The sequence below is a fragment of the Pleurodeles waltl genome, chromosome 8 (assembly GCF_031143425.1).
Source record: "Pleurodeles waltl isolate 20211129_DDA chromosome 8, aPleWal1.hap1.20221129, whole genome shotgun sequence".
In the NCBI taxonomy this organism is placed as follows: domain Eukaryota; kingdom Metazoa; phylum Chordata; class Amphibia; order Caudata; family Salamandridae; genus Pleurodeles; species Pleurodeles waltl.
This window is the reverse complement of record NC_090447.1, coordinates 1,539,868,135-1,539,889,500: the sequence shown is the minus strand read 5'-3', so window position 1 is coordinate 1,539,889,500 and position 21,366 is coordinate 1,539,868,135.

Below are 21,366 nucleotides of genomic sequence, written 5' to 3'. Positions count from 1 at the left end.
TAAATATTAGCATTATTACCTAGTGACGGTCACCACTAGGTTGTTATACTTAGGACATAGTTTCTATATAAAAAGTGTTTTTTTACTTGCCTGTATCTTTGGTGCCAGATGACAAATCTTCACAAAATTTTCCCAAAACATTTGCCGCTCACGTCAGCTGCTGTCTCGAAGGTTTTGGGATGATCCATAAAGCAGGGGGCGAGAAAAAGGGGGGGCCCAAAATGCCTTTTCCTCATTAATTTTTCCATATGGATTTTGAACAGCGATAGCGCCCCAACTACTTGACGGAATTACACCAAATTTAGCAGAAAGATAGCTCTTGCTACAGAAAGCAAACTTTTTGTTAATTTGGGGTAAATCCGCTCACTAGTTTTTTATAAATTAAAGAAAAAACAAATTTCTTTACATAGGGACACGAAGGCTTCGCAAACCCTGATGATCTTGTGCTGAGATCTGATTGGCTGCCAACACTTCAACAGGGTAGCGTTGCAGCCATCTAGGGACTCGGCTTCAGCCGAATCCCAGAAAAAACATAAAAAAATTATAATAACAGCTATTGTGTGTCTACTATTATAGCTTTTAGTAACTGTTGCTGCCATTTTATTTGTTTTTACTGTGGTTACAGTTCACATTGTACACAGTGCGCCAGACTAAGAATGTAATGTTAAAATAAGTCTTGAAAACGTACCTTTCATATTTGAGTGTTCTTGGGAGTCTTATTCCTTAATGAAGGAGGGTTTGATGTTCCCTGTAACATAGCATGTGATTGATAGTTACTTGGAAAACATCTCCTTCGGATAGTGCTCAATGGGTTGTAGAATGGTTGCAGTACAGTTGTTCTTCTGATTTGGGTTGTGTTGGAGGTGGCACGTTCTGGTTGGCTGAGGTGAAGCCCCAGTCAGGCAGAACCTGCCACTCCCATCACGGGTGGGTGATTACACTCACTGTATAACCTGCGCTCACCCTTGGGTGGCTTGGCACAGAGCAATCAGGCTGATCACGGAGTCAGTGTGTACAGCACCGGCACAGCACTTCCCAACCACAACCACACTGAGCTGCACAAATGAGACTTCACACACCACGTATGTATTCAACACACACATTGTCAACACAGCATGATTATCGTGCAAATCTGTGCATAAATCACTTTTAGCAATAGAATTCACAATATTAGGACCAACTGTGTGTAACACTAATGACAGTATGTACAAGTGAGAAAACAATAATGCCCCCGCATGCGGTGCCAAATGTTGTCAGCACAAAGCCCACGCTAGAGTTTACCAACTTCAATGTAACACATAAATTTAGGATGCACCTTGGTTCCCAATGTTAGCAGCAATATGTACACACAAGGTTTGGAACACTTACACATAGCACGGTGGCCGAGGTCACACTAGTAAATTGTAATGCCAACCTCTGCAATTCCCTGGCAGAAAAATGTGACCAGTGACACCACGGTGCTGCCCTCGCATTCACCCGCACTCACTTCGGCACATCCATACTGCACTGCCCTGTTGTGCCACGGGTATCAGTCGGCTCGTGCACACACACACTCGTATGCACTCACTCCCAGCACCCTCATGTGGTGCCCTGATATCCGGCTAGTGGATGTCACTGTGTGTGCAGACATCCTGGGTCCCAAACCACCCTCCACCCACCAACCAGATTCGGCGATCCCACCCCACCCCAAACCAAAGATAGAGTCCACCTTCCCCAGGATACTTTGCAGGATCCCAGGGACAAGGTGGGGTGGGGGAATTAAAGGCAACAGCCGATCCAGCAACAATTAGCAAGGGGACGTTTGGGCTCCCGTTAGGATGCTCACTCAGAGGTCTGCAAAACACGGGGTGGGTCACTGTGGCTCCCAGCCCAGCCAGATAGTCCATTGTTACAAAGTAGTAACCAATTTCAGCACCTCCGTAATGAGGGTGCACCATCGGGGCATGATGACTTGAGTCGCCCTCGACAATTCAGGTTGTGCAGAAAGAGTTTTAAGGTCCACGCTACATGAATAAGAAGGTGCCGCGTCTTGTGCACAAAGACTTGAATTGTACCAGATGATTACAATCTCACATGAAAAGTGCTCAGAGCTGTACCTCCACAAAAATGAGGTACAGTGTCAGGGGTGCGATGACCTGAGTTGCCCCAACCATATGATCACTCGAAAGCAATTCCCAATGTGGTACCTGCTCTGACAGAGGCACTAGTCTGATGCATGCTGGCTTGAACTGCACCAGACAATCCCAGATGCTCCCACGAAGAACATAAATTCTGCACCCCTCTGGAATGAGGCACAACCTTTAGTGCTTGATAACTTGAGTCATTCTAGACAATCCAGTCACACAAGGAACTTTGTTAACGTAACTCCCTAGAATGAGGCACAACGTCTGGTACACAATAACTTTAGTCACACCAGAGTCCCTGGTCACACACTTCGGAACAAGTTCAGCGTGCTATGCGAGGCAGAGTATAGCACAACTCCAGTTGCACCCCACCTCCGAGGGTCACAACCCATAAACGGGGCACAGCAGGTAATCCGTCTGCAGCCGAAGGACACAGGAGAGAAATGTGACACACTCTACAACATCAGGCCACACAGAGTCCTGCAGTGGGTGATCCCGTTCACACGACTAGACATGTTGGCGTGCAATGGTCCCCATGATGAAGGGCCAGGTGGAGTCCAGCATACAATGTCGAGGCAGAAGAGTGCACCGTTTTCAATGTGATACCGGCAGATGATGTAAGTCCCTCGCAGGAGGTCATTGATGTCACTGAAACGTCCACAGAGAACAGGGGGCAAGCCAACCTGCCCTTGGAGAGCACACTTTGGGTTACTACACAGCAGCAGGCAGTTGGCTCAGGCCAGCCACAATACAGGAAGAGTGCACGGATCCCTTCCTCGGACAGTTATTCTCCTGTGCACAATTAGATTCCTCTGACTGTGTGCCCAACGCGGTCCAGCAGTACCAGTTCTGCATCGCTGTAGATGCAACTCTCTTTTGCTGAAAGATAATACGTACCCCAGTTAGTGTGCCTTTGAAGTTAGGAGTGGTTCAAAGGGTTCTCCTTAGAACCATAGATGTCTCCTCTAAGTGTTGTCCCTGTCTGCCCCAAGGCCATGAATGTAGATCTTGGTCTCTGGTGGGGCCATGCTCTGGCTCTGAGAGGTCAAGTGTCAGAAACCTTTCCCTCCAATCCTTCAATCCCAGTCCCCAAATGGCAGGGGTCTGTTGTTCTGGATGTCGAAAATGTATATTGGTCACCTGGGGAATTCAGAGATGTGCTTACCCTCTGAACAAGTGGAATGAAGCTGAATTTACAGGACACACAAAGCATTTTAGAAGCTAGAAATGCCCACTTCCTAGAAGTGCCATTTCTAGGGTGTTGATAACAAAACCAGCATTACCATCAGAGGGGTTTGTCATTCTGAATTCAATGATACCAAACATCATGAGGCTGCTCCCCTGCAATTTACTATTGCAGCCAGATTTAATAAGACTATTCTCCCCTGTTACCTTTTGGGCAGAGCAGCTCTCATGGGCAGTGCGAGCTCGCATGGGTATTTGGGACTCCCTGGGACACATATGCCCTGGTGCACACACAGGCCTCCAGAGGCAGGCTGGACACTTAGGGCCAAGTGCGCCTATACTGGCCTGCGCTATCAGGCTCAGCTCCTATATTAGAATACCCGTGTGCAAGTGTGCACACCCTGGCAAGTGATGCCAGCTCCCGTACCTATATAGGAACCAACCCATGTGCCTTTATGCGCACGGGCTGGTGATGGCAGTCTCAATCTACATATGGCAAAGCCCATGTGCAAGTATTCCCACACTGGCAAGTTGTGCCAAACTCACTATATGTCTGACACCCTGGTGCAGGTAGGCACCTACAGGCCAGCTAAGCCAAGCTCAGCATATATAAGAACACCAACGTGCACATGGGCATGGAGAGGCCTGCTAGGCTAGGCTCAATATATATTCAGACCCCTCAATGCAAGGGGGTACATATTGGCAAGGTCAGCCCGCAGCAACATTCATGAAACCACCATTGTGTAGGTGGGCACCACTGGCCTGTTGTGCCAGGCCCAGCGCCTCTAATTGCCCTGTTAGCGCAAGTACACATCCTGAGACCTGCCTGGCCCCGCCCACGTTGATTAGCACCACCTCTCACCCAATAGAGGACATGTGCGCGCACCTCCACCCTGCACATGCAGGGGGACATTGCCCTTGGCCCACTGCCACTACCAGAGGACTGGCCCATCCCCATGGGCACAGCTGACCCCCATACCTAGTGGACACCCACGTGGGGGACTTCCCTACAAGGGCAGAAGAAATTGTTGTATAGCTGCCCTGCCGTATGTCCACCACCTGCTTTGTTGTCATGGTCCTCCTGGGGAGGCGTAAAGACGGCTCAGGGTTGGCCCCTGCATAGGGTCTGCCACCTTGAGTGCAGGTGCACTAGTGCCCTGCCAGCTCATCCGATCAGGTCTAAGGCATGGTTGACAGGCTCTTTTAGGGGGTGGCACGCACAGTGCAACATCCACCTAGTAGCCAGGGTTATATTTGCCCTAGGTATGTGGGGTACCTTTTTTATAGGGTTCTCCTTGGTATAGCACCTCAACCACGCCCATACCCACCCCTTCCTAACATTGGTAGGAAGGATGCATGCACTTTCCCACTGCCATACAGTGGAGAAGTGCCCAGAGTCCTAAGGTCATATACAGGGAGTCAGCAAAGACTGGGAGAAAAAAGCAAAAGCTTTTAGAAAAATCCCCTAAGAAGTGCCGTGTCCAACAGGTTGGCACATTCACTAAGGCCCTCATTACAACCCTGGCGGTAAATCCCACTTTCCGCTGTGCAGAAGACCGCCAACATACCGCTGTGGCTGCGGAACTCCGCTACAGGTATTACGACCCACATCTCGGAATCCGCCACAATACAGACACCCACACAAGTCCGCCACACCAAAGGTCAGTGATAAACTGGCGATACCAAAACCCACACCGTCACGCCAACAGGAATACGCCCACAGTATCACGACCCACGAATCAACGTGCCGGTCTTTCAACTGCGGTATTCCATTGGCGGTACACACCGCCACGCTCAAAATACACACACATTTACAAAACACTACCACATTGGACAATTCCAAATACACACACCTGATACACATACACACACCACACCCACACACCCAATCCAATATAAAGCACACACCCACATCACCCACAAACCCTTACAACCAAAATTTAGAAAGAAGGCCAGAGCGAGAGACTACCTTAAACAACACCAGCATCCAGAGGCACACAACACCATCACTTACACAACATCCACGCACCTCACCACAGGATGACATCAGGAAGAGGTGGAACGACCTACGGGGGAAGGTGCGTTCCGTGGTCTCCAGACACCAGATTGCTGTACAGAGGACTGGCGGTGGACCCCCACCACCTCCCCCACAACTAACAACATGGGAGGAGCAGGTCTTGGCGATCATGCATCCTGAGGGCCTCGCAGGAGTAGCAGGAGGACCTGGCTCTGGTAAGACACATCTTTACTACTCCATCCCCCACATCCCACCTGCATGCCATCACATACCCCCACCCTTACCCTCACACCCATCACCTCAACAACCCACAGATACCCCACTAACACAACCTACACATCCCAAAACCAAGCCCTGCATGTAACACCAATACATGGACACCCATCACCAAAGCATGTCCAGTACAGAGACTCACTCATGCCCCAAAATCACCAATCACACAAGGACCAAGCCAAAAATGCAAGCACAGGAGTACAGGGTCACTCACCCATTGCACAAGATGGCACACACAGATACAATAAATGCATTTACACCCCAACAGGACCCCTACCCAACGTCACCAGACAGGAGGTGCCAGACATATCCAGTCCCCACACAGAAGAAACCCACAGTGATGACAGCAGCTCTGCACACCTGGATCAAGATGACCAGCCCGGCCCATCAGGGACCTCGGGACAGTCGGTGCCCCTGCCACAGTCCCAACCCACCACAGAGCCTCCCCCTCAGGAAACACCAGCACAGCACCCACCCAGTGGGCCCATCCCTCTATCCCCAGGACACGTCAATCAGCAGTGTGTCCACCACTACAGGGAACCCAGGCAACCCACAAACCCAGGACGATCAGCGACCTGGGATCAGTGGCAGTGGGCACACGGTTCAGGGGACAGAGGCACAGGACAACAGGGAAGCTGGGCGGACTGCTGTGCGACAGGGGGGGAACAGGCCCAGGGAACCCATTCTCCACGAGGCCCTCTCCAACATCATGAGAGCGTAACACCATTCCCAGAAGATGATGGCAACGGTACTGGCCAAGTTTCAGGAGACCCAGCGGCTGCAGGAGCAACACTACTTGGGGATCAGGGAGGACTTGAAGTCCATCAACACCACCCTGGTCACCATTGCAGGGGTGCTGGCAGACAGACCTTCTCAACACCAGGAGGGACACAGTGGCACACCAACGGGCCCCTGACACTAGCCTGGATGATGAACAGCACTCCACCTCCGCCGGCGCCAGTGGACAGGAGGCACTGCTACAGGAACAACAGGACACCAGCATCCCACCCCCTGCAGATGGAGAACCCCCCGCAAACGGTCCCTGAGATCCAGGAACAAGACAGAGAACATTGCCAAAACGCCCGCCAGGAAATAAGACCCCCCTGAAAGTCACCTGTAGCGGGTTCTTTATCTCCGAGTATGAAAGATATTGGAATAATTCGATAGGCGCAGTTTGAGGGGGATGAATGATTTATTTATTCGTTATCAAGGTTGGGTTTTCTTTCATCTCTGTTTGTTCCGCAGGTTAACTTCCTGTTATGTTCACCCAGTATCCCTTTCTCCTTCTCAGGCTCCGTTCGTGGTCCCGCTGTGGTCCGGTCCTGATTTGAAGGGATTCCTGTCTGGTCTCGAGTGGAAGTAGCAGAGTGTCTCCCAAAATAAAAACAGAACGGAAAATAGGTAAGTGTAGAGGTAAGTAAGGTCTATAGCGGGTTAGTAGTGGTGAGGGTAGGTACATGTGGGTTGGGGTGAGGTAACTTTCATTCACTTGGTGTGCATCACCTTCCCGTGAGGTGCCTAGGTTTCTCTCTCCTTTCGAGCGGTGTCTTCTCTGCTCTCTCTCTTTTTTCTTTTTGGGCTTTTTTGTGAGGTTAAGAGGGGGGGGGGGTTACTGCGGCTGTCCCCGGATCACAGGGTTTGCCCTTCCTTACAGGACCTTCCTTCTATCCTCCCGGTATTCCCCTTTTTAGCCCCTGTCCCCCGTAACTACTGAGGCAGGAATTCCCAGTTTTGGTACGAACGTACCTGTAGGGGCCACGTCCCTCCGGGGACGCGGCCGGCTGTCTCGCGGTCTCCCGACTTTGCTTCGGCAGGGAAGGGAGGCGCCCTGGGGGTTTTCTCCGTCCCTTGCGGTTCTCCTTCCGTGTCGGACTTCGTTTCCGTGTTCGTCGGCTCTCGGCTTTTTCTTTCTCTCCGTCCCGTTCCTTCTAGTTCCTCCATCTCTTGACTTCCTGCTCTTCTTAGTCTGTCATTCCTTTCTGGTTTTTCAATGCGGCTTCCTCCGTCTGATGTCACGCCCCCAAGGCTTTTGCTCGTGCCCCAGGGGTATGGCCATTCGATCACTGTAGCCGTACTGGGACCTGCGTCGGCGGACGCCCGGCTACACATCCCCTCCCTTGAATGGGGCTGTTCGAGACCCAGAGGGCCCGGGAACCAGGACAAATAATCCGCCTGACCCATAAGATCCCCAGGGAGATGGCAAACCTGAAAGGAGAAAGGTTGAAGCTCCATGAACCATCTCAGAATTTGAACGTTGGTATCTTTATACCTCGAGAGCCAGGTAAGAGGAGCGTGGTCCGTATATAAAAAAAAAGATCTTCCTAGGAGGTAGTATTGTAAGCTTTCGATCGCCCACTTGATGGAGAGACACTCACGTTCAATTATGGGATATTTCTGTTCTCGGGGAAAAAGCTTTCAACTAATAAAGATTATCGGGTGACTTACGCCGTCCTTATCTTTCTGGAAAAGTACAGCCCCCAGTCCCACGTCTGAGGCATCCGTTTGTAGATGAAATGGGAGATCAAACTTAGGACACTTTAAAACAGGTTGGGTAGTAAGACACCGTTGTAGGGTATGGTAACTATGGGACTGCGCTGGGTTGAGACTCGCGATGTTTTTAGGCTGCCCTTTCTTCAATAGGTCTGTCAGGGGGAGCTGCTAAGGTGGAGTAGTGTGGTATAAATCTCCGAAAGTACCCCCCTAGGCCTAGGAACGAACGGATCTCTTTCTTTGTAGTGGGGGTGTTTATGCGTAAGATGGCCTCTGTTTTATTCATTTGTGGTTTAATGATACCTCTCCCTATATGATATCCCAGGTAGGAGATCTCATTAAACGCCAGCCGGCTTTTGGATGGGTTGGCTGTCAGTCCTGCTTTCTGTAGGGCTGTAAGTATTTTATCTAAATGCGACAAATGGTCACTCCAAGTTTCGCTATAAATGAAGATGTCATCCAGATAGGTGGCTTCATATCCGGTATGAGGTCGTAAGATGGTATCTATGAGTCGTTGGAAGGTGGCGGGTGCCCCATGTAACCCGAAAGGGAGAACATTAAAATGATATAGGCCTGAGGAGGTAGAGAAGGCCGTTTTTTCTTTATCTGCCTGTGCTAAAGGAATTTGCCAGTAGCCTTTAGTCAAATCAAGGGTAGACATGTATTTGGCCTTCCCTAATTTCTCTAGGAGTTCGTCTACCCTTGGAAGGGGATAAGTGTCGAATTGAGATACTGCATTGACTTGTCTGAAATCAATACAAAAGCGTATAGATCCGTCCGGTTTCGGCACTAACACCACCGGAGAACACCAGGGACTTTGAGAAGGCTCGATAATACCCAGATCTAACATCTTCTCTATTTCCTTCTCTACCAGAACCTTTCTAGCTTCGGGGATACGATAGGGCCGCAACCGAACTACCTTCCCAGGTTGAGTAATAATTTGATGTTGTACTAGGGCGGTTTTACCCGGGGTCGGTGAAAACACATGGGAATGACTGTTGAGGAGTAGGGTTAATTGTCTGTTCTGTTGAGACGTGATTTCTGTATTCCTATGGGGTTCCTCGGTCTCAGAGGGCCGGTCAGTGGGACACCATCCTATTTCTAGTTCCTTGACCGTATTAACTAAACATCCCGTGATCTGGCCTACTATAGGTTCCTCCCATTTTTTCAGCAGATTGACATGAAAGATCTGTGACCTTTTGGGATTGGTCGAGAGTTGGACATTGTAGGTAACAGGAGTTACCACTCCTATCACCTGATAGGGCCCCTGCCATTTTGCCAACAGTTTGTTATCTGAACTGGGAGAAGTACCAATACTCTGTCCCCTTCGTTAAAGGTTTGCAATTGCGTGTTTCTATCGTAATATCGCTTTTGTTTAACCTGGGCCCTCTCCATATGTTCCCTAACGTTTTCCTATACGGTTTGTAACCGGAATTTTAAGTCGCTGGTATATTCTAAAAGGGCTTTTTCCCCGTCCTCTTCCTCCTCCCACTGCTCTGCTGCCATGTCCAATAACGTCCTAGGTTGTCGCCCGAACAACAATTCGAACGGACTATGTCCCGTAGAGGCTTGTTCATGTGTCCTGATGGCGTACAATACTAACGGGAGCTTCCTATCCCAATCTTTACCTGATTCTGAAATTGATTTCTTTAGGAGAGTTTTCAGGGTGCGGTTATATCTCTCGACCAACCCGTCCATTTGCGGATGATAAACCTCCGTCCTCAACTGTTTAATCCCCAGCAGTTGACAAACCTGTGCCATTAAATTGGACATGAACTGGGTACCTTGGTCGGTTAAAATTTCTCGGGGAACTCCCATCTGGGAAAATAATCCTATCATGGCATTAGCCACACTCTTGGTGTTAATACTGGTGATGGGGATGGCCTCAGGGTATCTGGTGGCGTAGTCTACCAATACTAGTATATAACGGTATCCTTTAGAAGAAGGGAGAAGAGGACCTACGATGTCCATTCCTATTCTTGAAAAGGGCACGTCAATAATGGGAAGGGGTTGCAACGGGGCTCTTCTCTTTCGGCCGGGATCGACCAATTGACATTTAGGGCACTGTTGACAGAATTTTCTGATCTGAGAGAAGACCCCAGGCCAGTAGAACCTTCTTAACAGGTATTCTTCTGTCTTCTCCCTCCCATAGTGACCACCCCCTGGTTGACTGTGGGCCAGGTGTAGTACCTGCAGCCAATAAGGTTCAGGTACTAGTAGCTGTTTCTTTTCCCGCCTGTTAGGGCCAGTGATTCGATATAACAGATTTTTATCTATCGTAAAAGATGGACCCTTATCGTTGGGACTTCGGGGTCTGGCAGTTTTCCAGGCATTGATCAAACTCGGATCTTCCCTTTGACAACTACGGAAGGGGGGAAGACCGGTAAGGGTATGGACCCGTTTAATTACCCCATCGTGGCTCGAATCCCCTTGCGCATAGGATTTCCTTGTTTCTCGATTTTCTCTTCTTGTGTGTTTGTATCGTACAACCGGAGGTTGAATTGGTAGGTTAAAGAAGGGAGCGTTCCTCCACCAGGTACTCATGTCTTCTTTATTCCGTGTACTGTCCAAAAGTATTGAGAAGTCCTTAAAATCTGTTCCTATGATGGCTTCTTCAACCAGTCGTTCAACCACACCCATCCGTATGGGGGTCTCTTTTTCTTCCCATGAAAGGGTGGCCCAGACTAGGGGATATTCTCTTGTTTCCCCATGTATGCAACAAATGGATACAGTGAGTCCCGGAGTGAAGGCATGACTGTCTATTAAATCGGCTCTAATTACGGACTGACTGCAGCCTGAGTCGATGAGGGCCACTGTTAACCTCCCATTGATTAACAATTCTTTCTTGTACTGGGTTTCTTTTCCCCCTGTGAAGAAGACCCTTCCTCTGGTAACCCCTATCTCCATAGGTTCAGGTTTTTCAGTTTTTAGAGGACAAACCCGGGCGATATGACCCCACTCTCCGCAACTAAAACATTGAGGTTGCTGTATGTACGGTCTCTCAGTCGCTCGAGGTTTTCCTAGGTCTTCTACCGATCTTCGCCCTAGGGACGAGGTTTGTCCGGGATTCTGTTGGATTAGATTGGGTGGTGTACGCGGGAGGGGCGTCTTGAACTCGAGGGAGCGGTGGAAGGCACAGGCTAACTCAGTGGTAGTGTTCGTATCAGGGCTCTGGTGTTGCTTGATCCAGTTGCGGGTATTGGTGGGGAGGGCGTCTAGATATTGCTCTAAAAGGACAACCTCAATGATATCTTCCCCATTAGCCCCAATGGGTCCTAACCATTTGAGACCCAAATCCTTAATCCGAAAGTATAATGCCCTGGGATTCTCGAAGGTTCCCCACTTGGCTTTCCTAAACCTGACCCGGTAATGTTCTGTGTCAAAGCCCACCCGCTCCAGGATACTCTTTTTAATGTCCTGATAGGGTGTTGTGCCACCCGGGTTTACCGATTGGTACGCGGCTTGGAGTGTCCCTGTCACTAAAGGAGCGATGTACTGTCCCCATCGATCCTGAGGCCAGGTGGCAGAAGTGGCAACGCGTTCAAAGTTGGTAAAGAAGGCGTCCGGGTCTTCGCCTTCCTGATACCTCTGTAAGACTGAGCTGGGTACGTTCGGATGTACTTGAGTGGCCGCAATGGTATCCGTGAGGCTTTTTAGTGCATTCTCATGTACCAACTGGTTGTTGGCCATGATTGTGGCCTGACTTTTAAGGGCGTTCTGTAGGGCTTCTCGTTCCACTTTTGCTTCTTTCTGCTGCTCCTCCCACACGATTTGCAGGTGTCTTTGTCCCTCAGCTAATTGTTGCATTATGTCGGCTATTGTAGGGGTACCCTCCATGGTCTCTATCGATTCTTTCGCCTATTCCAATATCCCACTCCTGACACCACTGTAGCGGGTTCTTTATCTCCGAGTATGAAAGATATTGGAATAATTCGATAGGCGCAGTTTGAGGTGGATGAATGATTTATTTATTCGTTATCAAGGTTGGGTTTTCTTTCATCTCTGTTTGTTCCGCAGGTTAACTTCCTGTTATGTTCACCCAGTATCCTTTTCTCCTTCTCAGGCTCCGTTCGTGGTCCTGCTGTGGTCCGGTCCTGATTTGAAGGGATTCCTGTCTGGTCTCGAGTGGAAGTAGCAGAGTGTCTCCCAAAATAAAAACAGAACGGAAAATAGGTAAGTGTAGAGGTAAGTAAGGTCTATAGCGGGTTAGTAGTGGTGAGGGTAGGTACATGTGGGTTGGGGTGAGGTAACTTTCATTCACTCGGTGTGCATCACCTTCCCGTGAGGTGCCTAGGTTTCTCTCTCCTTTCGAGCGGTGTCTTCTCTGCTCTCTCTCTTTTTTCTTTTTGGGCTTTTTTGTGAGGTTAAGAGGGGGGTGGGTTTACTGCGGCTGTCCCCGGATCACAGGGTTTCCCCTTCCTTACAGGACCTTCCTTCTATCCTCCTGGTATTCCCCTTTTTAGCCCCTGTCCCCCGTAACCACTGAGGCAGGAATTCCCAGTTTTGGTACAAACGTACCTGTAGGGGCAACGTCCCTCCGGGGACGTGGCCGGCTGTCTCGCGGTCTCGCGACTTTGCTTCGGCAGGTGAGGGAGGCGCCCTGGGGGGTTTTCTCCGTCCCTCGCGGTTCTCCTTCCGTGTCGGACTTCGTTTACGTGTTCGTCGGCTCTCGGCTTTTTCTTTCTCTCCGTCCCGTTCCTTCTAGTTCCTCCGTCTCTTGACTTCCTGCTCTTCTTAGTCCGTCATTCCTTTCTAGTTTTTCAATGCGGCTTCCTCCGTCTGATGTCACGCCCCCGAGGCTTTCGCTCGTGCCCCGGGGGTATGGCCATTCGATCCCTGTAGCCGTACTGGGACCTGCGTCGGCGGACGCCCGGCTACATCACCCTTCTGTCCCACTATGTCACCCTGTCCATCCTTAAACTGCCATTGCTCCACTTCCTATGCCCCTTTGGACAATGCACCTGTGAAACAAATAGACTGTACTCTGCCATGGACATTCCTCCACCATCCCCACTGCCTATTTTACAACCCCCTCCACCTATTTGCACAGGAATAAACACACTTCAATCACAAAACAATCTGGAGTCAGTCTGTGCTTTCACAAATGTGTAACTGCAATAACCATGGAATATAGCAATGTCAATTTACTTGTTCACATACCAATGTAACACAGCTGTAGGGCTGGAGAAAATATAGCAGAGGGCACAAAGTGAGACCCAGATCTGTGAAATGGAAAGGCAAAGTGACAAGTCAGGGTCCATACACAGAGTGAAAATGACAGGCTCCAGTAATAGTAAGAGATGTGTGAGGCAGTTCCATCTTCTTACCTGTGTCTCACTGGAAGTATTGCATGATGATGTTGTTTCGGTTGTCAACATCTTCTTCTTCTGCCTCCTCTTCTTCACTGTCCACCGGCTCCACAGCTGCCACAAGACCACCATCTGGGCCATCCTCCTGCAGAAAAGGCACCTGTCATCGCAAAGCCAGGTTGTGCAGCATACAGCAGGCCACGATTATCTGGCACACCTTCTTTGATGAGTAGTAGAGAGAACCACCTGTCATATGGAGGCACCGGAATCTGGCCTTCAGGAGGCCGAAGGTTCGTTCAATCACCCTCCTAGTTCGCCCATGTGCCTCATTGTAGCGTTCCTCTGCCCTTGTCCTGGGATTCCTCACTGGGGTCAGTAGCCATGACAGGTTGGGGTGACCAGAGTCACCTGCAAATGTCGAGGGACAACTGTTAGACACACACTAACCCTTAGGGACAATCCCATACCCAGACACCTATGTCAACTGTATTGGGATCTTGGACTCACCTATTAGCCACACACGGTGCCTCGTGAGTTGCCCCATCACATAAGGGATGCTGCTAATTCTCAAAATGTAAGCGTCAAGCACAGAGCCAGGATACTTGGCATTGACATGGGAGAGGTACTGGTCTGCCAAACACACCATCTGCACATTCATCGAATGGTAGCTCTTCCGGTTTCTGTACACCTGTTCATTCCTCCGGTGGGGGACAAATGCCACATGTGTCCCATCAATGGCACCAATGATGTTGGGGATATGTCCCAGGGCATAGATGTCACCTTTCACTGTGGGCAAATCCTCCACCTGAGGGAAAACGATGTAGCTGGGCATGTGTTTCAGCAGGGCAGACAACACTCTGGACAACACGTTAGAGAACATTGGCTGGGACATCCCAGATGCCATGGCCACTGTTGTTTGAAAAGACCCACTGGCCGGGAAATGGAGTACAGACAGGACCTGCACTAGAGGGGGTATCCCTGTGGGATGGCGGATAGCTGACATCATGTCTGGCTCCAACTGGGCACACAGTTCCAGGATTGTTGCACGATCAAGTCTTTATGTGATTATGATGTGTCTCTCTTCCATTGTCGACAGGTCCACCAGGGGTCTGTACGCCGGAGGATGCCGCCATCTCATCACCTGCCCCAGCAGACGTGCCCTATGGAGGAGAACAGCGAGCAGAGAGTCATCCAACACTGAGGTATCACAATGTGTTATTTGCAGAAACGTTATTATCCGCAGTGTGCTGGAATCTGTCTGTATTCCCGGCCTAGATAGGTGTGATCAGATATTATCCATCCCATGTGGCCCACTGAAATGGCGGCTGCCTGACCTGTAAGGTGGGACAAGGGGATATGAGGTAACTGCGCTGGCGTTGTACACCGTCGCGGTGGGCGGTCGAAGACCGCAGTGCAATTCTGCATTGGTTAACATTGGGCCCTATGGGTCCCAAGAGCCAATGACGATGTACGCCGGCGGTGACGGATGTGACCGCCATTTTCTGTCTGTTCACTCACTTGATACCTGACCTTCAACAGGAGAGGACCTACATTGCAAGTTCTGTTGTGACCTGTGTCTGGAAGCGACGATGGCTACAGTGTCTGGGCAAAGCGCCCCTGCCTTCACTTCGGAGGAGTTGGAAAAACTAGTGGATGGGGTCCTCCCCCAGTACACGCAACTGTACGGTCCTCCAGACAAACAGATGAGTACACTGTGAGCATGCTGCATGGGCAATGCCTGCTTTGAGAGGTGTGGATGGAAGATACATGGGGGGGCTCCGGCCTGCATGTGCGGATGGTGAGTGTATGTGCGTCAGGGCATGGGTGGGAACTGGTGGGCAATGAGTATGACGGTCCAGACGGGTGAGTAATTTCCTTTCCCCCTGTACCATTCCTCTAGGTCAGCGCCCACCAGAAGAAGGGTATTTGGCCTACCATCGCCAAGGACGTCCAGACCCTGGGGTCTAACATAGACGGAGCACCCACTGCCGTAAAAGATGGGAGGACCTGCGCCGCTGGAGCAAGAAGACGGCGGAGGCCCAGCTGGGGATGGCCTCCCAACGTGGAAGGGGTGCCCGTCGCACCATGACACCCCTGATGTCCTGGATCCTGGCGGTGGCGCATCCGGAGTTGGATGGGAGCTTGAGGGCATCACAGCAGCCACAAGGGGGTGAGTACACTCTCATTGAGCTGATTCTGCGCACATAACGAGGTGTCTTGGTGGGGGAGGTAGGCAGTGGGTTCCCCTAGGCCAGGGCAAATTTGGTAGGCAAGGTCCCTTGTGAGGCAGGCTATGTGGCACCCCTGCCCCACTAGTGGTAAGAGCCATCTACACATAGTCAGGCTCCTGTGACTTCCATGTGTGCAGCAATTTGGCTTAGGCCTCGTACCCCATGGTCAGGTGAAATTTCTAGGAACTGTTAGTGCATGGCGTAGTGCAGAGGACTGCTCCATGTGTGTTGTGTCCACCAACGGTAGTGGTGTTGCATGCACTAAACATGTTTTTCTCCTGTCTTTCTCCCCCCTTTTTGTGGTCTCCCTGTTCTTGTGTGCAATAGCATGTATGTATGTATGTATGTATTGAGTATTTATAAAGCGCATTCCGGCCCAAGGGCATCGAAGCGCTAACTGGGTGAGGCGAGTCGACTTAACAAGGAGACTACCAGACTTATTGCGAAAAAAGCCAGGTCTTGACCAGTCTCCTAAATATTGGATAGTTATGTTCTTGCCTTATGTCCAATGGTAAAGAGTTCCAGATTTTAGCAGCCGCAATGGTAAATGCTCTGTCTCCCCATTTTACTTTCTTGGTGCGGGATGTTTGAATTCGATAGGCACAGGCCGAACGCAACAGCCGATTAGGCCTGTACCATTGCAGCTTGGTGGTTAAAGCCTTAGGCCCAATCCCATGGACAGCCTTGTGGGTGATGCAGAGAGCCTTAAAAGAGAGCCGCTGGATTACCGGAAGCCAGTGTAGATCTCTAAGGCACCTCTTAACAGAGGCCCCGCGAGGCAATTTTAATAAAAGCCTAGCAGCAGTGTTCTGCATCAACTGTAGCTTGTTCAGAGATTCTTTATCCAGATTGAGCAAAAGCGCATTCCCATTGTCCAATCTGGAAATGACTAAAGCCAAAATGGCGGTAGTTCTGCAGGTTTGTGGAATAAAAGGAAATATTTTTTTTAATTTCTTCATAGTCCACATACAGGTCTTGATTATCTGATTGACCTGAGGTTTGAATGACAATTGATCGTCAAACACTAATCCTAAATTTCTTGAAGTAGACCGTGGTACAGGAAGAGTTCCACATTCTTCAGGCCACCAGCTAGAAGACCAATGTTCCCTTCCAATTCCAAAGCACAAAATCTCAGTTTTTTCACAATTGAGTTTCAACCAGTTGGTCTTCATCCAATGATTCACTGCTGTCATGCAGGCGTTGAAGCGGATGGCCACTTCTTCCAGATCTTTATTAATAGGGATGATAATTTGAGTATCGTCTGCATATGAAGTAGGAATAAAGCCGAAAGAGCGAACCAGCTCTGCCAGCGGTGCCACGTACACGTTAAATAGCGTCGGGCTTAACGAAGAGCCCTGAGGGACCCCGCACGGCAAAAGATAGGCAGGGGATCTAAAGTCGCCAGTACTAACTGTGGCCCACCTGTCTGATAGAAAAGATTCAATCAGCTTAAGAGCCTGGTCTCTAATGCCTGCCTGATAAAGACGGTCTAGCAGGATGTGAGGAGCAATGGTGTCAAAAGCTGCCGACAGGTCCAATAGCACCAGAAAGACCCCCTGGCCCTTATCCACCAATCTGCGTATGGTGTCAGATGATGCAGTGAGAGCTGATTCGGTGCTGTGGGATTTCCAAAAACCATGTTGCGAGCTGTCTAAGCCCTTAGAGGCAGACAGGAAATCAACCAATTCTTTATTAAGATGTTTTTCCAGGATTTTGGCCGCATAGGGGAGAAGGGCTATTGGGCGTAGATTCGTCAGGTCATCGGGTTTACCAGCTGCCTTCTTTTTTAGCAGAATAATTGTGGTTTCTTTCCATGCCCTAGGATACAAGCCCGTTGTGAGAGCTTCCTGAAAAATAGGGGCCAGCATAGATACCGCGAGCTCTGGTACTAATTGGAGGATAGCAGGGGGGCAGGGATCCATAGGGGAACCTGATTTAACTTCCAAGAGTAATTTACACAAAACCTCTTGAGATGGCATCTTAAACCTTGAGAGTAAAAGTGGCTTGTCTGGAAACCCGTTTACTGTCACCACAGGGTGCAGATGTGTAGCTAACCAGGGGGAAAAGTTGGCTTGTTCCTTGTCCATCCTAAAGCTGGAGTAGATGTCAACAACTTTACATTCAAAGAATTTAGCTACTTTATTGCAGAAGTCTTGGGAATTTTCTACTTTAGGCGTGCCTAAGGGAGTGGTGAGAACATTGATGGTTCTAAATAGCTCTCTAGAAGAGTTGGCTGCCTCGCTAATTTTACGTGTAAAATAGTCCGATTTGGCTGCCCGACAGGCTTCTTTGTAAATGTTTAGTGCGAGCTTTAGCTCCACCCTCTCGGCTTCTCGAGAGCTGAGTTTCCAGCAGCGCTCCTTCTGCCGGTATTTTCTCTGTAGAATTTTGAGGTCTTGAGAGAACCATGGTTGATTAGGTTTTTTCATAGTGCGGGGAACAGAGATCTTTGCCGGAGCTAGCGAGTCCATTGCCTGTGTAATGCCCAGATTGAATCTAGCGAGCAGTGATAACGTGGACGCCTTTAGATCATTCCTATTATGTATTAATGTTATTTTCAGTGGTTCTGCTTCAATATTTCTCCAGGATCTTATCAGTTTTTTCTGGGGAATGGGTATTAAAGGCTGCTGCCTGGCCAGAAATTTAAATGTCAGGAGAGCATGATCCGTCCACTCTAACGGGGTCGTTGAAAGATACAATTCTTTCTCGGGGTGGGTAAAAATCCCATCTAGGGTATGGCCAGCTCTGTGAGTGGCCATCCCGTCCTTTAGGACCCAATCCAGAGCCACCATAAGGTTGAGAAATTCCGCAACCAGCAAATCACTCGTGTTATCAAAATGGATGTTAAAATCTCCCAAGATGATTGCTTTAGGGGCCATGATTAAAGGTTCCAATAATGAAGTCCAGATCGAGAGGAACTTAGAAACGGGACCGGGGGGCCGATAAATTAACAGGCCTTCAAAGACCAGAGATTTGTCAAGGAGGAGTTTAAAGGCCATAGCTTCACAGACCTCTGGCATGTGGCTAGCACTATTCCAAGTGCAAGTAAACTCAGACCTGCAAATAATGGCCAAGCCTCCTCCTCTGCCTGTATTCCTGTCAACCCTGTAGAAGGAGAAGCCGGTAGGGGCCGCCTCCAAAAAATCGGGGTCTGAATCAGGCCTCGCCCACGTTTCTGTTAGGAAGAGACATTCTATGTTGAGAGTAAGAATAAGTTCATTGATTTCAAATTTGTGTTTTGGGAGGGATCTAACATTTATAAGAGCAAAAGAGCCCACAGCTCTACAGTCCCTTGCAACTCCACCCAAAGCATGTTCTGAATTGTTCCCTCCTGCTCCCCGAACTCCCTGGGTTATCTGCTTTCCCATCATAGATGGTGTAGGCACCATCCAGTTACACTGCCCACACCTCCAGGCATGAGTAATGTCAGGGATAAGTGTGTGTGTGCACCGGGGGCCCGCCAGATTCTTAAGTTCTGCTATGGTGTATCTATTTTTTCCAGTGCAAAATGCAGGGTTCCTGGCGCGGACGGGTGCAGACGGGCTTGCCTTTGGCACGCCAGCGGCGCGCCCGCTGCGCGGCCGTGTTTGAGCCGTCATTTAACCCCCCTTGATGAGGCAGATCCACTAGACCGCAAACCGCGGTTTCTGCCCAGAAACAGGAAGTGGGCTCTAACCGGCCCAACTTCCTGCACCAAATGAGACCGGAGCCTCAGAACACCATTAGTGAAAATATCCCTTCCTCAAACGAGTATTATTCAGGTAAGAAGGGAAGGTGCTTTTCCCAAGATTTTAAAAAAGCATCATCAGGCGGAGGAGCATTGGCACCAGAGCAGGAGGGAGCTGCAACCCACTTGGCCCTGGAGGGTGAAGCAACGGAGTCTGAAGCCACCAGTGGGATGGAGGGCGAGGGGAGCTCCACGGCAGGGACAGGAGCATACACCAGTGACAGCGACTCCTCCTCTGATGGGAGCTCCCTTGCGCTGGCGGGCACCTCTGTGCCCACCGCATCAACAGGTACAGCCGCCACCCCCACTACCAGCACCGCCCTCCCAGCAGCCCCTCAGCGTGTTTCCCATGCCCGCTCACCCAGGAGGGTGGGCATCTCCTTCGCCCCGGCACCTCAGGCCCTGCCCCAGTCAGCCCTGCTGCCCTCAGTGAGGAGGCTATTGACCTCCTGAGATCCCTCACTGTTGGGCAATCTACCGTTTTGAATGCTATCCAGGGTGTTGAGAGGCATTTGCAACAAACAAATGCATACCTGGAGGGCATTCATTCTGTGCAGGCAGCCCAACAGAGAGCATTTCAGGCTCTGGCTTCAGCACTGATGGTAGCCATTGTCCCTGTGTCCAGCCTCCCCCCTCCAACTTCCTCCACCCAGACACAATCCCCTGTACCTCAGCCTATCCCAAGCACACCATCAGACCAGCATGCACACACATCAACACACAAGAGTGGCTCAGGCAAACATAAGCACCACACATCCCACAGGCACTCACACAAGCACCATCCCCAAGCAGACACACCAACATCCACTGCCTCCACTGTGTCCCCCTCCTCCACGTCCTCCTCCTCCCTCCCTGTCTTGTCTCCACTCACACCTGCATGCGCTACATCCTCAGCCACTACCTCCATCACCAGCATGCCCATCACCACACACCGCTTACGTGTAATCACCACCCCCACTACCATTCACACATCCACTGTGTCCTCTCCCAGTGTGTCTGTGGGCCCTCCACCCAAAGTACACAAACGCAGGCACACACCCACCCACCCAACAGCCATCCACCTCACAACAGCCTCCGGGCCATGCACCTTCACCCAAATTCAGCAGACGTACACCTCCTACAAGCACTACCTCTTCCTCCACTCCCAAACCCCCTCCATCTTCCCGTCCCAGTGTGTCTCAAAAACTCTTCCTGTCTAACATTGACCTCTTACCTACACCTCCCCCCTCCGTACTTCCCCTAGGGCCAGGCTGTCCAGGTCCCAGCCCAGCACCTCAGCCACCAAATCCCCAAGCACAGTGGTGCCAGCAACTGCAGGGTCATCGAGTGCACCACCCATCAGGGCTGCCAGTGTGCCACGTAGCGAGGGCAAGGACATTCCACCACCTGCCAAGGTGAAAAAGGTGCCCACATCCAGAGGGAAAAGCCGAAACTACCAGCCACCAAGGGCTCAGCAAAAACAAAAGGGCATAGTGGCAAGACAACAGCGGCACCATCAAAGGTGGGGAAGGGCCAAAAGCAGAAGAGCAGGTCAGGAGAGGGCGTGGTGGCACCGACTGAGGGACCAGTGTCACACCTTCTGTCCACGACCACACCAACCTGTACGGCGGCAAACACCGCTAGCTGCCCCGCCACCACAACCGCCACCTGCACCGGCACGTCTACAGCCTCAGCGACAGTCCCAAGCCTCTTCCCCAGTGGGCAGCCGTCCGAGGCTGCAGGAGACGTCCTGCTGTGTCCCTCACAGGTGCTGACCCATGCACCAACACCAGCACCACCGCCACAGACACTGCCGAAAGCACCGCCACCACAGACACCGTCGCAAGCACTGCCACTGGCCCTGCGACGTACTCGGACAGTGGCACCACCGCTGACATGGCTACCATCCCCAGTGGTCAGTCGTCCAAGGCTGGAGGAGAGTTCCTGGACCCTGGGCAGCTTCCATGAGGCATGACGTCCATCACTGTTTGCACCTGCAGGTGGAAGGCGAAGCCGCAGCAGTGTGGGGTAT